The sequence below is a fragment of the Spinacia oleracea genome, chromosome 6 (assembly GCF_020520425.1).
Source record: "Spinacia oleracea cultivar Varoflay chromosome 6, BTI_SOV_V1, whole genome shotgun sequence".
Taxonomy (NCBI): domain Eukaryota; kingdom Viridiplantae; phylum Streptophyta; class Magnoliopsida; order Caryophyllales; family Amaranthaceae; genus Spinacia; species Spinacia oleracea.
In genome coordinates, this window is record NC_079492.1 from 54,044,745 (window position 1) to 54,060,523 (window position 15,779).

A 15,779-nucleotide genomic window follows, 5' to 3' on the forward strand; every position below is an offset into this window, starting at 1 on the left:
ATTGCTTGAAGCTAAAGGAAGATCAGAAGAACGGAACAGTCGTTCCATCTTAAGGTATTTTCGTTATAGACTGTATACTTGCTAATTCAACTTCTTGGGTATTAGATACAGGTTGTGGCTCACACTTATGTTCCAATTCACAGGGACTAAGAAGAAGTAGAAAGTTAAGCAAGGGTGAAGTCGACCTACGAGTGGGAAATGGAGCACGGATTGCTGCATTAGCTGTAGGAACTTATTATTTGTCGTTTCCCTCTGGGCTAGTTTTGGAACTGGAAGAGTGTTTCCATGTTCCAAGCCTTACTAAAAACATCATTTCAGTTTCTTGCTTAGATGCTAAGGGATTTTCCTTTTTAATAAAAGACAATAGTTGTTCGTTTTATTTTAAAGAGATGTTTTATGGATCTGCTAGATTAGTCAATGGACTTTATTTATTAGATCACGACAAACAAGTTTATAACATAAATACCAAAAAGGCCAAAAAGAATGATTTAGATCTCACATATCTGTGGCATTGTCGATTAGGCCATATTAACTTGAAACGCATGGAAAGACTTCAAAAGGAAGGAATTCTAGAACCATTTGACTTAGAGGATTATGGTAAGTGCGAATCATGTTTACTTGGCAAAATGACAAAGCAACCTTTCTCAAAAGTTGGAGAAAGAGAAACTGAACTATTGGGTTTAATCCATACAGATGTATGTGGACCAATGAGTACAAATGCTAGAGGTGGTTTCAGCTACTTTATCACTTTCACTGATGACTTCAGTAGATATGGTTATGTCTACCTAATGAAGCACAAGTCTGAACCCTTTGACAAATTCAAGGAATTTCAGAGTGAAGTAGAGAATCAATTAGGCAAGAAGATTAAGGCACTGCGGTCTGATAGAGGCGGTGAATATCTGAGCTATGAATTTGATGACCATCTGAAAGAATGTGGAATTCTATCAGAATTGACTCCTCCTGGAACACCACAATGGAACGGTGTGTCGGAACAGAGGAACAGAACCTTGCTAGACATGGTTAGGTCAATGATGGGTCAGGCCGAACTTCCATTAGAATTTTGGGGACATGCACTAAATACAGCTGCACTCACTATAAATAGAGCTCCGTCTAAAGCTGTCGAAAAGACTCCATATGAGTTATGGTTTGGAAAGCCTCCAAAAGTGTCTTTTCTTAAGATTTGGGGATGTGAAGTATACGTCAAACGATTAATTTCAGACAAACTTCATCCAAAATCTGACAAATGTATCCTTGTGGGATATCCAAAGGAAACAAAGGGGTATTACTTCTACAATACATCTGAGAACAAGGTGTTTGTTGCTCGAGATGATGTCTTTTTGGAGAAGAATCACATTTCCAAAATGACAAGTGGGAGAAAAGTAGACCTCGAAGAAATTCGAGTCGAACAACAAACTCTAGAGAATGCTCAAGATGACATTCAGGATGAAACTCAGAGATCTTTAGAAGTATCTGGTGAGAATCATGGTCAACCTAGAGATGTAACCCCGCGTAGATCGCAGAGATATAGATCTCAACCGGAAAGGTACTTAGGTATTTTGACGAACGAGAGCTATGGCGTTCTATTACTTGAAAGTGATGAACCTGCGACTTACAAACAAGCTATGACGAGCCCTAGCTCCAAGCAATGGCAAGAAGCCATGCAATCTGAATTAGACTCCATGTCAGAAAACCAAGTATGGGATTTGGTCGATTTGCCAGATGGCTACCAAGCCATTGGAAGCAAATGGGTTTTCAAACTGAAAAAAGACAAGGATGGGAAACTTGAAGTTTTCAAAGCTAGATTGGTTGCAAAAGGTTACAGGCAAGTCCACGGTGTGGATTACGATGAAACCTTTTCACCAGTTGCAATGCTAAAGTCTATTCGGATAATGTTAGCAATCGCTGCATATTACGATTACGAAATATGGCAGATGGATGTCAAAACCGCTTTCTTAAACGGCGTTTTAACAGAAACTGTGTTTATGACACAACCTGAAGGTTTTGAGGATCCAAAGAATGCTAAAAAGGTATGCAAGCTAAAGAAATTAATCTACGGGTTGAAGTAGGCATCCAGGAGCTGGAATATACGTTTTGATGAAGCAGTCAGTGACTTTGGTTTCATCAAGAACGCAGACGAATATTTTGTATACAAGAAGGTCAGTGGGAGCAAAATTGCTTTCCTAGTATTATATGTCGACGACATATTACTTATCGGAAATGACATTCCTATGTTGAACTCTGTCAAGATTTGGCTTGGGAAATATTTTTCGATGAAGGATCTAGGAGAAGCACAGTACATATTGGGCATCAAGATTTACAGAGATAGATCTAAAAAGATGATTGGACTTAGTTAAAGCACTTATATCAATAACGTGCTTGATAGGTTCAAGATGGCAGACTCCAAGCGAGGCTACCTACCCATGTCTCATGGAATGACTCTAAGCAAGACTCAGTGCCCAAAAACACTTGATGAGCGTAGACGAATGAATGGGATTCCATATGCATCATTGATTGGTTCAATAATGTATGCTATGATATGTACACGCCCGGATGTTGCGTACGCACTCAGTGCTACGAGCAGATACCAGTCAGACCCAGGAGAGGCGCATTGGACTGCTGCCAAGAACATTCTGAAGTACCTGAAAAGGCACAAAGATGACTTCCTGGTCTATGGTGGAGATGATGAATTAATTGTTAAAGGCTATACGGACGCAAGTTTCCAAACCGACAAAGATGATTTCAGATCACAGTCTGGGTTTGTCTTCTGCCTCAACGGAGGTGCAGTAAGCTGGAAAAGTGCTGAGCAAAGCACCATTGCGGATTCTACAACTGAAGCGGAGTACATTGCTGCACATGAAGCAGCAAAGGAACCTATATGGCTAAGGAAGTTCATAGGTGAACTTGGTGTAGTCCCCTCCATTAAAGGACCAATAGCCCTGTATTGTGATAATAACGGAGCTATTGCACAGGCAAAGGAGCCTAGACACCACCAGAGAGTCAAGCATGTACTTCGTAGATTTCACCTTCTACGAGAGTTCGTTGAAAGAAAAGAAGTCGAGATAAGCAAGATTGGAACTGATGACAACATATCAGATCCATTGACTAAACCTCTGCCGCAGGCGAAGCACAACTCGCACACAGCAGCTATGGGAATTAAGCATATTGGAGAATGGCTTTAATGTCCTTATTTAATGTTTTAAAGTTTTAGAGTTTAAATCTTTGTAAAACATTATTGGTTAATCATTCACAATAAATTAATAGAATTCATTTTTCCATTTAATTTGTGGTTTATTAAATGATGAGTCCCTTAAATTTGACGATATATTCAAGATAGACTGTCAGGACCAGTCATGTGACTAAGAAATGTCTATCAAGTGAACTTGAATGTCAAAGGTTGAAAATGGTCCCTGGTCGAAGTTTTCTATAAAATTAGACGCATAGAAAACGTTAGACGACTAGAATGCAAGATGACTAGTAGTTCTGTTTCTTGAACTATGTTGACATGGCAATGTCATAATAATTTGCATAGATACTTACTTTGAAAAGACTAGTATCGGACAGACCTATGAAACTTTACTGTAAGAGATGAAAATCTGTCATAAGTAAATTTCATTAAAATTATTAGACACTAAATCCTCAATACCTGAGTGATTTGAGACTACTTGTTTGAGAACTGGTTACTTTGACGTTGACCAACCGTCGCACCGTAAAAGAAGGCTATAAAGGCAACGCTCAGGTAATCACCAATCAAACAAAGTCTAATCTCAAGATCGCAAGATTGGGATTATCCTCCCATAAATCGGGATGAGATGCTTAAAAGTTGTACAAGGCCACTCGGAGAGCTAGAAACTATGAAATGCATGGCCGTGCTCGGATGAATCATAGGCTATGATTATCTGTTTATTTGATTAGTTGAACTCTGAAACCGAGAAACACCTCTGGACATAATAAGGATGACAACTCTTACCTTATGTTCAAGAGAAAGAATCGAGCGACAAAGGAATTAGGTAATGCACACTTGTCCTTAAGGACAAGTGGGAGACTGAAGGAAATAATGTTCTTGGTCCAAGTATGCATATAATATTAAGTCTAATAAATGCGGTTCAGTATTAATTAACAAGTTAATAATTCAGTGAGATCAAGTGAGCTGAATGCCTAGCTAGAGGCCGCTTCAGTTCAAGTGGAATTAATGATATTAATCCACAGCTTACTCTTGACTGAACCCGTAGGGTCACACAAATAGTACGTAAACGGATCAAGTATTTAATGGCATTAAATACTCTATCTATGGATATTCGGAATCGACGGATCTTGGTTTCAGTGGGAGCTGAGATCGTCACAAGCAAGTGAATACTCCGGAAACGATGATATTGCCGGAAACGGAAATATGGATCGTATCGGAAATATAAATATTATCCAAGTCGTAGATGTTGCCGGAAATGGAAACATGATACGTATCGGAAAATATTATCGGAAATGGAAATATTGCCGGAATCGGAAATATTGCCGGAAACGGAAATATTGTCAGAATCGGAAATATTATCGGAATCGGAAAATAATTCCGGAAACGGAAATATTAAATATTTGTTTGAAACGGAAATTAATTCCGGAATCGGAAACATTAAATATTGTTCGTATCGGAAATGAATTCCGGAACCGGGAATTTAATCGGAAGCGTATCGTACGAATTAGCATCGGACGAGGTCTGCCGGACGAAGGCCCAGCACGAAGCCGGGCCATCGCCCAGCAAGCAAGACGCACGCCAACACGCACAGCCCATGGCAGCGCCAGGCCCACCGCAAGGCAGGCCCAGCGCGCCAAGGCATGGCTGCGTAGCGTGGGCCAAGCGCACGCGCATGGGCGGCCCTCGTGGCTGCCGTGCGTGTGTGTGTTTGTGTCCATGCACAATTCCTTAATCTATTAGGATTTGGTGTATGATTAAATTCCTATTCCTAAAAGGATTATTTAATTAATTAGAGTCCTTATAGGATTCTAAGTTTAATTAAATCGTATCTTACTAGGATTCCAATTCCCTTTCCAAACCTCTATAAATAAAGGCCTAGGGTCATAATTTATGAAAATGGAATTGAAGTATTCAAAGGGTAAGTTTTGAAAGAAAAATAAGCCAAACACTTGTAAACACTTAACCGAATTTCCTAGTAACCTTAAGGGCGATTCTAGTTGGTCTAACTTGAGGCGGATCCGGACGTACTATGGACTATCTACGGAGGGACGACATTTGGAGTCTTGAAGGCTTGTTCTTGTTCGGTTCGGGCGCAGCTAGGGAGGGCACGCTACAAAGTGTATGCTCCTAAATTATGCTAAATGATTATGTGTAAATAATATGTTTCCTGGCATTAAGGTTTTTCCGCATGATTTATGTATTGTCATATGTATCATAACCTATCACCATCAAGTCAGCAGACATGTGATCTACCCAAGTTCAGCGAAGAACTCCTCAACATAAACAACTCTGTTTCATTGCTTCTTAGGCAATAATTACTTTTACTTCAACTGTATAGGTTGCTAGTGACGCGTTGTTTGGATTTTCTTATCCAAGAAGTTCACGGATATGTGGAAGACTTTCCAGCTGTATCTTAGAACATAGAAATTAATACTTAATAATTTCCCACGCAACAACTCATGGTCTTCAATCCGTGTTGCCATTTCAAACCACGATGCATATAGCTCGTTCTTGCCAATGGTTAACTCGATCCAAAGGGATCTTGCTTGATCCTTTGCCAGTGTTTATGCGTGTAGCATTGATATATAGCATATATTTATTTCTTTGAATCAAGAACTATTCTTATGTACCTTTTCAAGTACCACAGGTTTTTCTTGATCTCAATCTAGTTGATCTTTACTTAGACCAATAGAGATTGGTATATGTTCGTTATGCCTAAAGCCAAACGATACATTTTTGGCGATCCTCATATTATATCATACATGATAAATTCTTTTGCAGAATAATTCTCAATTGAATTTTACTCAAGTTACTTTAGCTCATCTAGTTTCAGTAGATACTAAATCCTGCTAAATTCTTTAATATATAATATAGGTGAAGAATCTCATTTAGATCCTTTGATGTTTAACTTAATAAATGCTTATACATAGTTCAAACATTCTTTACTTAGATTTATTCATATGGGTCGAATATCTCCAATGGAGTCTTTCGTGTTTGATTTAGTAAATGCCATTACTTAATCTAAAACAATATTATAAGATCTTTGTAAATAGATCTTAATACCCAGTATGTACTAAGTTTCGCCTTGGTCCATCACTGATGAATAATTTCAAATCTAAGTTATTAGCATTTGAACGTTATTTCACAATAGAGAGATATGTGTGTGATACACATAGGACAAATTAAGTTTTACGTACTCCCACTAAACTTCTTATATATCTATAAGAATCATGTACATTTTATGAAACTAAAATACTTATTAGCTTCACTAAAGGACAATTTAAATTCCCAATTGCTTGCTTAAATCTGTACTTAAATTTCATAAGCTAGCTTTCCTTTTCAAGCATTTATTTGGATCTACAAATCCTATGACATGCCACGTACATAGTTTCTTCCAACATTTGATTGAGGAAGATGTTTTGTCATCCAATTGCCATATGTACCAATATGCAATCATTGCTTGATTTATAGACTGGAGCATTACGATTTTGCATGAGGTTTCAACACAATCCACGCCATGAATTTGCTTGATACCTTTAGCAACTAATCTAGTTTTGAGTGAAGACAAACTTCCATGTTTTATAGTTTTCATCCTTAAAACCAATTTGCAACCTAAGCATTATTTGCAATTTCTCCCTCCCACAAACATACAACTTTTTTACGTCTCCCGCAACTGTAAAATGTGAAGGAATATGAAATTGTGGAACAACATCATTACAAAAATATCTAAACCCATCACGTTCAACTATAGAGAAGGGTTTCTCATCAACAATAGCCATTCTTGCAGGAGCATACCTACATGAATCTTGGTCAAATTCCCAACTAGAGATTGTTGCACTATTGGTTTGAGAAGGTCTAAAAACAAAGACGAGCTTCTGTGTTTTATCAGTATTTGCCAGGTAATTCAGACATGAACGCAACTACTTTTCTAAAGATGATGTGCCATTATTTATATTCACAGTTATCAATCTATGACAATATTTGCATTTAGCATTCACAAGTTTACAAGTTGTAGGATCTAGAGCATCCCAGAAATGGCCCCAATACTCCAACTTTCTCTTGTCATCGACTTTTGGTGGTTGCTTATTTGTATTTAATTGTTTCTCCATCAACATCACTTTCACCATCTCCAAGACCCCCCATCAGGTATATTTTAAGACATTGTAGCAACTTTCTATCACTTGAACGCAATATACATAAGTATCTAAACTCTAATTTACAACAAAATGGGAAAAAATAACAAATAAATTTCAGAAGAAAATAAAAATAAAAACAAGGCAACTTGCAAATTTCTATAACACATAATCATATTACATACTCTACATACTGTACTACATAAAATTAAATACGAAGCATCCATGTAATTGGAATTTGGCCATAATCAACTTGCTAAACTAAATGAGTTGAATTAATTAATTAATTTCCCAACAATCTAATTTCACAAAATTAATAAAAGAATCACAATAAACAGTTAAGCTAAGTACGAAATATGTCCAGATTATTGTGTTTATTCATAAAAAAAAGATTGCAACAAAATTGAAGAGATAAAGACATCAAGATACTACCTAGTGACCCGAGACGAATTTGAAGAATTTCCTTCTGTTAAATTAAGAAATTCAAATACAAAACGAGTTACACAAGAACTAAAACACAAAATAATGAATGCATAAATATAAACAATGAAAAAGAGAGATAATAGATCACATACCTTAAATTGAGACTTGAAGATTTACAAATTCTATAGATATGAGAGATGGAACTATGGAAGCCACTGGAATGCGGGTTTTAGATCTGTGAGAGAGAGAGAGAGAGAGAGAGAGAGATAGAGAGAGAGTTTTTAGGATTTTAGAGGAGGCAAAATAAATAGTAGGAAAGAATGTGACAAGTGAGATGAAAAAGTGAACATTGATAGCCTGGTAGGATTTATTTTGTGGGATGGAATGATGAATTTAGCCCAAAAGTGTGAACTTAATTTGTCATATAGTAATTTGGTACCCGGTCTGAAGCGGTTCCAACGGGTACCTAGTACTGGAACCGCTCCCAACGGGTACCCACCGGGTACCGGGTCCAAAAAGGTAAGAACCAGAACTGGAACCGGTTCTAACCGGCTCCAAAATTTAAGAACCAGAACCGGTCCCAACGGGTCCGAATCCGGACCCAGCGGTTCCTAGAGGTTCCAGGTCCGGTATCGGATATCCGTTTTTTCGCTCACCCCTAATGTCTAGGATATTACGACTATCTTAGAGGTCATCAATTTTTTGGCTTCGTTGCCATGGTTCAACAGATTTTTGCATTCCCTTATGTGTAGTTGTTAGCCTTGGCATTACTACTACGACAAATAAAAATTTTGGCAGTCCATCTTAAATGTGAGAATTTATAGTCCGAGCACCGTCAAAGAAACACAAATGTATAATCCTTCTATTCCTATTGCATTCAAGGCTCTAGCATGTACGTGCTTCCCTAGAGAAAAGGAGGATTACCAAGTCAAGGAAGAGGACATTTACTACATCTTAGCTTCTTGATGGTCTATGGCCTCAACTGGCCGATTACTACTACTCCTCCCGATAACATGTCATGGTTATTGACTTACTCATTGGGTAACTCTACCCAAGACCCGATGATGAGAAATATTGTCGAGGGGGGTATAGTGACTCGGATAGCATTTTATGTCAAGGTATCCTTTGATCATTTCAACATTGTCATGCCGGTGTCTCTAAAATTAGACCATCCGCGTTCAAGGACTTGTCCTATCTCACCCTTAGGGAAGATAGTCACATCAATTGTATACTACAAGAAAACTTTGTTTGAATTTATTATTGATGCATTATTACAAACCTTCACCCGTGCGGCCGTGCCACAAGTTATGCTACATATATAAGAGCTATCGTGCATATATTTTTTAAATATAAAGCTTGCTCTTGCTGCATACATAAGAGTTGTTGTGCATAAAATGTCAAAAAACATCAACATCAAAAATATGATCGAAACTCAATATTTTTCCAACCTTATGTAATAAATATGTAATATTAAAAATGTCTAAGAGAAATTAAAAGAAGAAAAATTACCAAAAACAAAATGACATTTTTTTGGGGAGATATGGATACTATATAACATATCATGTATTGTGAAATTTTTTGGGGGAGATGTGAATACTATAGAACATATCATGATTACATATATTTTTTCATGGGGGAGATATAAATACTATAAAACATACAAAATTGATCATATGATAAGTTATGTATTGTGATTACTCTGTAAAAGACTACACATATATAATTATCATATAAATTCATCTAGGTATCATCAACCCATTTACACAAATCAATATCGTTCGTAAATCTTCTTCATAGTAAAATCGTCCTGGTAAGTAATTGTAACTTCTTTTTTTTTAGATTTTTAGTGGTTAATCTCTTAAAAAATTGTTCTGCTCATAACATGTACTTCGTACATGAAAAAACATGTTGTGTCCTTGGGTGAGAACTCAAAACATCAAATCTTTAATATAAATCTTTGAATTTACAGCATTTGGCTTAAAGAACGAAAGATAGTCATTGTAAACTCGCACTGTCATACTCACTGTCATTAATTATAAAAATTTATAATTGTCACTTAAAGTTGAAAAAAATCCCGCAAAAAAAAAAAGAAATGATGCACGGGCTTTAAATCTTGTTTTTTATGCGAAAGCTTTGAAGAATTTTAGATCATAATATATTATCTGAACTTATCAATTAATTATCTGTGCACGGGCATATATTAGAGGGATAAAGATTTCTTATCCCTATTTATTACTATCCATTGTTTGTTTACAAGGAATTGACATCTTATGAGGCATAGGGATAAGAATTAAATACCTCCTTATCTCACTAATCTTGTACCTAAGGGGGGAAAGTATAAGAGAGGAGATTTCTTATTTTAATTGTGAAAAAACATATACCCTCCATAAAAAAAAAAGCAAAGATACAATTAAAAGAGTATTACTATAACCACTTGAGGTTGACATGAGTGGTTAAGGGTCTCTTGCTCCTTGAGGCCCTTAACCAAGGTCTCGGGTTCGAGCCTTGGGAATGGAAAAAATCTCAACTGAGAGGGATGCTACCCATCGAGGTACCCATGATTACCTCGCCGAAAGCGGTGGGAACTCCTCGTAATAGAAGGGTATTACTATAAATTTATTATTTTATTTTCTGTTCTATCCAACAATTTCCAACACATTTCCCATACCATGTCAAACAAAAAATAATAATAAAATTATTTTCCCTGTGTCAAATTCCCTATTCTTATTTCTATGCAAATATCATTAAAAAAAAAAACATTTTCCAAACTCACGATAACAGTCTGAGTTCCAAACCTCTATTCTCTCTTTTCAAGTTTTTCTCTTTCATGTCGCCGCCAGCCGCTGCCCAAGTCCAAGACTTCCAACCTCTTTTGCCCTGTTGGAGTGATCCACAAGAAACCACCGTTGTTCACTCGCCTACAGCCCTCCATGAAGGTACGAAGTACAAATCATGGCGAGTAGGCGAGTAGATCAAAGTACAACGTCTGTCGTCGTCGTCGATTGAAGGGGAACGCTGCCCCGGTGGCACGGGGAATGACTCAACATCTCACCCCATTGATTCTCAAATCCAGGTACTTAATTTCGTTTAAAATTGAACTTAAAATAGTCCGTTTCTCAGAATATTAGTTACTGGCTAGGGTTCTTCACTTAGTCACTACTTAATTCCTTGTAAAATTGAATTTAAAATAGGTTTATTGTTACTTTATTAAATGTTGTTAGACTGGTGTAGAAAGTTTATGATCAGACTAAACCTAGTTCATTTGTTAATTCTAGATTAAATCTCTATTTATCTTATCGATTTTTAGGTTGATTGTTCATGATTTATGAATTGATATTTTTGTCTTATGAATGTTTTTTGTAAAGTTGTTCTAATCTGTTATACTTGGTTAATTGCAAGTTGTAGCTATTTGCAAATTGTTGTCTGTTTGGAAAATTAGGAAAGGAAACTGGAAAAGTTGTGATATTATCACTTAAGATATTTTGCCCTTTTTACTCTCAAATTTTAGAGATTGCCTTTTTTCCTCTCTCTTCTCTGCTTCGTGTCATGTTCAAGGAGTGCCAGTAAAATTGATATTTTTGCTATCAATGTTTCCAATCTACCGAGATGATGATCTTTGTGTGGAGTTCTGACACCTGATTCTTGTAATCAATAAGACATAATCAATTTGGGAAAATTTATTCCTCCTTTTTTCCTCTGTTTGGACTCTTCATGAGGACCTCTGACCATGGCCCTTTAGTTTTCTCTATCAACTGATTGAAATTTATGATGATGGTTTTGTTAGTGGGTTATAGCTGACTTGTTGTGTTTTTTTTATCGTCCTTTGCTGCCGCTTCTATTCTTATGATCGCTTGTGTGTTGCCTGCCAAGTTGTTGCCATTCATTGTTGCAGTGTTGTTGTTCTTGCTGCTGTCGTAAAGTGTTATTCTTGCTGCTGTCGTAAAATGTTGGTCTTGATGTTGCTTCACTTCTTTTGCGGTGTTGCTTCTGCTTGTCATTGGTGTTGTTGCCCTTTGTTATTTCTCACTACTTTGTTCTGCTTCTCCTTTTAGTGTCCTCTCAAGTTCTGGATTACCAAAGTCATGTCCGGTTTATATATTATACTGAGGTATATAGTTTTCAATTCAAAATTCCGCTTTTGATTTATTTTTAGCTTTGGTTATTTAGGCCCAAAGGAAAGTCTGACTGTATTGTTAGCCACAGGCCCACAGGTGCTTCCATTGATTAATACTTCAGAGTGGGATCATTTTTAAGGCTAATTGCTGATATTTTATAGAATTTGAAGGTTGAATTTAACAATATATTAAGATTAAGTGAAAGATTTAATTTGTCGGCACTTCCTCTTAATAAGAATTCACTACAAGTAGCAAGCCAGCTAATTTTAAGAGATTGGTTGATGATTTGTAACTGAGCATAATTCTTTATAATAGCAGATGCTTTTATTTTTTAGTTAGTTACTAACCCATCTGGTATTTTGGTGCTTAAGGTTTTTGTTGATCTGTGTATTTTACAAGGTGTGATCTACAGTTCGAAGACTTTTGGTTTTCTATTTAGTATCCAGTAAAGCAGACATGGATTAAGAGATTGGTCTTGCCCAAGCCTGTAATCAATATTTAGAGAAGCTCAACTACACGTTAGGTGAACTCTCACTTTATATGACTCTTTTACACTTGATGTTCTTCACGAACCTAAACTTTCACATTGGGTAGGGCTATGCCATTTTCTGTTTTATCTTTTTGTGTTTTATGGCTCCTAAAATTGATCAATGCAAATACTAATTTATATTATAGGTTAAGAATTAAAATAACAAAACGTACATTAGTTTAAGACTTATATGCAGTATTTTGCATATATATGCAGTGGCCAATAGGGACAAACGCACATTAGTTTAAGACTTACTACTTTGTGCTGGATTGTTGTGCTGGTATAGCCTGATATACCCTGATATAGCCTCACGCTGTTAGTTTTAACTCTAGCACAAGGATGTTTCATGCTCAATGCTCTTGAGTAGGTTCTGGTTGCTGAACCTTGAACCTTAACAATTTAACAGCAATACAAGCTTGCAAGTGTAGCATATTGATATACTCATTTTGGTGGCACTTATAAAATCTTAATTTCAGGTCATGCTTGTGCTGTCCACTTACTGCAGGACATTGTTCAAAGACTTCTGCCTCGATGCTGATACGACGCTTGCCACTTTAAGACTTACCATGGCTGTTTTACCTTGTTTTTTAACTAACATGATATGGCTTATCTCAGGATATCTGGCATATCTCATTCTCACCCTATTTTTTGAAATCGTTGGTCTAAATAGTACTTTCTATAAGACCTTCTGGATTAGAGTTGTTGTATTGTGTTACACACTGATTATGTTGGTTGTTGCTGCTGATTCGTTGGTTACGTTGCTGCTGTCTTACTGTTATTGATGTTGTCTACACTGCTGCTGTCCTGCTATCTACACTGCTGCTATCTACACTGCTGCTGTCCTGCTGCTGCTGTTCTGCTGATTACTGCTGTTCTTCTGTTGTTAGGCTGTCATTCTGTTTTGTTGACTTGGTTTGACTTTTCAGTAATTTTTGTTTATGCACCAATTCTTGGTGTTTTTTTGGTTTAGATTGAACAACAATCGGTTCTCTTTTGGTTAATAATATTACTTGGAGTTAGATAAATCTTTTGATTCTTATGAAATTTGGTGGTTTACTTGTTATTTTATCATGGTTATTTTTGCAAGTGAGCGTGCTTGCAAATGTACGAAATAAATACGCTAGCTTTATTTTCGGTGCCTCCGAAAATATTTTATGATAATATCAAATTGCATCTAAATATTGCCTCTAATTCTCTATAGAGGCATAATTAAATGGATGTCCCTAAATAAACGTTTTAGAAAAACTTTTTATACTAATTCTCGTTATATTTCGAGGCAAAATCATATGGTTGCTCCAACTTTTTATATTGCCTCTAATTATATTTTGAGGCAAAATTATAAGGTTGCCCCTAAATATATAATGTCTTTAAAATCAACTTCTAATATTGCCTCTAAATATATTTTGATGCAAAAACATATGTTAGCCTCTAATTATATTTTGTGACAAGAATATACGGATGCCTCTAAATATATTTTGATGCAAAAATATATGTTAGCCTCTAATTATATTTTGAGACAAGTATATACGGATGCCTCTAATTATATTTTGAGGCAATAATATGTGGTTGCCTCTAATTATATTTTGAGGCAAGGATATATGGTTGCCTCTAAATGTATGGGCTTTTAGAAGCAACACACTGTATTGCCTCAAAAAGGGGCCGTTAAAGGCAACCACTAATTAGCGACGGACTTATTAGAGGCATCCACTTTTTTGCTTCAAAAACTCATTAGAGGCTACATCCCCGTTTTTAGAGGCAATAATGTCTTGCCTCTGTAACCGATTTTTCTTGTAGTGGTATGAGGAATCAAGGAGTGGTGATAGAGTATTAATGGGTGTGAGAAATCCATTGGCGTGGTCTTGTTGAATGAGGAATCAAGGAAAAGTGATGGAAGAAGATCAAGACATGGTTTATAGAAAGTACACTCTTGATGAGCATGATGAAGATGCTGACCCTCTACATCAATGGGTAGAAGAGGGTGATGAATAAGAGGAGCAACATCGTCGACCCTCTACTGGAGCAGCTTCTCGCTCCCCATGATAAGTTACATTCTCTCTACCACCGGGCTAAATCACATCGGGACGATGTGCTAAGTTTATCCCCAAGGGGTGTTTATACTTACTTATATTGTCTTTTTGATAGTTTTCTTTGTATATAGGTTTATTTCTTTCTTTTCTTAATTGTTTTCGTAATTTCTTGCATCGTTGAGCATACTAGGTATTAATTTTTGCATTAGTTACATCTTTGTGCATAATTGCTTTCTCTTTAACTCCTTAGACATTCCTAAATTTAGTACATAAGGATGCAATGTTTTGTGTTTGAATCTTTGTTTCGTGCTATAAAATGATTTATGCATTGTGATGATTCTTGTTTGAATGATTATTGTACTTGTGTGTGTGACTTTGGAATTTTCCTACCCAAGCATGACTTTTCGAAAATAAAATGTTTTGTCTTCCTGTGTTAGTTTAGCTTTCCTAATTGAGTCTCTCGCCTTAAAGTAGCTCTCGAGCATCCTTGTGTGTAAATTATCATTTTCCTTATTCCCATGATTCATGAAGCTTGAGTTTGTCTTAGTTCTCTTTATATTCACTTTTCTTTAAGAACATCATGATAATTTAGGACATGGGCCATTTTTCGTATCATGTTGTGCCCAAACACAAATCCTTCTTGAATTATCCTTTACATAGACATGTTGAAGCGTACCTAAATATACTCCAAACACAAACCAATAGCCTTTCTTTGATACCCCAATCATTGGAAGCCAAGGTTTGTGATGGAACTATGGTAACTTCTAGAACCTCAAAAAGTCGTGTTCATTCAACTCACGGTTATTTTGTGTTTGTAATTATTTTGTAAATATTTGTCCGGCTTTCGGTCTTCATTTAAAGTTCAAGTTCAAAAACAAAAAATTAGAAAAAGGAAAGAAATGTATGCTTTACTTCGGAAATGGAGCTTACACACAAAAAACAGAAAAAGTAGTATAATTAAAATTAAAAAAAAAAAAAAAATCAAAAGTCTTCGAGTGGTAAGTGTAGCATTCCCTTTAAGAAATTTTCTCTCTTGCTTGTGTACACTTGCAAACCACAATGTTGTTTGATCTAGGTGAATGCATGAGTACCTTATTTAGAAGTAAACTGTAAGTAGAAAGTAGTTGATGATTACTAGCATGTGATGTATTGTATGCCTTTTTATATTGTCCTTCAATTGATTGTTGAAACTTCACCCGCTTCCCAATTTTGTTTGCATACTATGTTGCCACAAGTAACACCCCATCGGAATAAGTTCCTCAAGAGATAATCATGTATAGTTTAGAACAAGATAATTTGATACTTTTTAATATATTTTAGGATTTTTTAGTACTAGTTGTTGGAACGTGCGCTAGCGCGCACGTTCCC

General features: G+C 36.3%; 2 long non-coding RNA genes across 2 annotated transcripts; one reads left to right on the forward strand and one right to left on the reverse strand.

Annotated features, from left to right (window-relative positions):
• Positions 1-7,457: 7,457 nt before the first annotated feature.
• LOC130464324 (uncharacterized) lies at positions 7,458-8,186 on the reverse strand. The gene is made up of 2 exons (XR_008924700.1): positions 7,893-8,186; positions 7,458-7,783 (listed from the first exon to the last, which is right to left on the reverse strand). It is a non-coding gene; the product is annotated as an uncharacterized lncRNA (long non-coding RNA).
• Positions 8,187-10,291: 2,105 nt separating this feature from the next.
• LOC130462704 (uncharacterized) lies at positions 10,292-13,440 on the forward strand. Its single transcript, XR_008923386.1, has 2 exons — positions 10,292-12,378; positions 12,861-13,440. It is a non-coding gene; the product is annotated as an uncharacterized lncRNA (long non-coding RNA).
• The last annotated feature ends 2,339 nt before the right edge of the window (positions 13,441-15,779 follow it).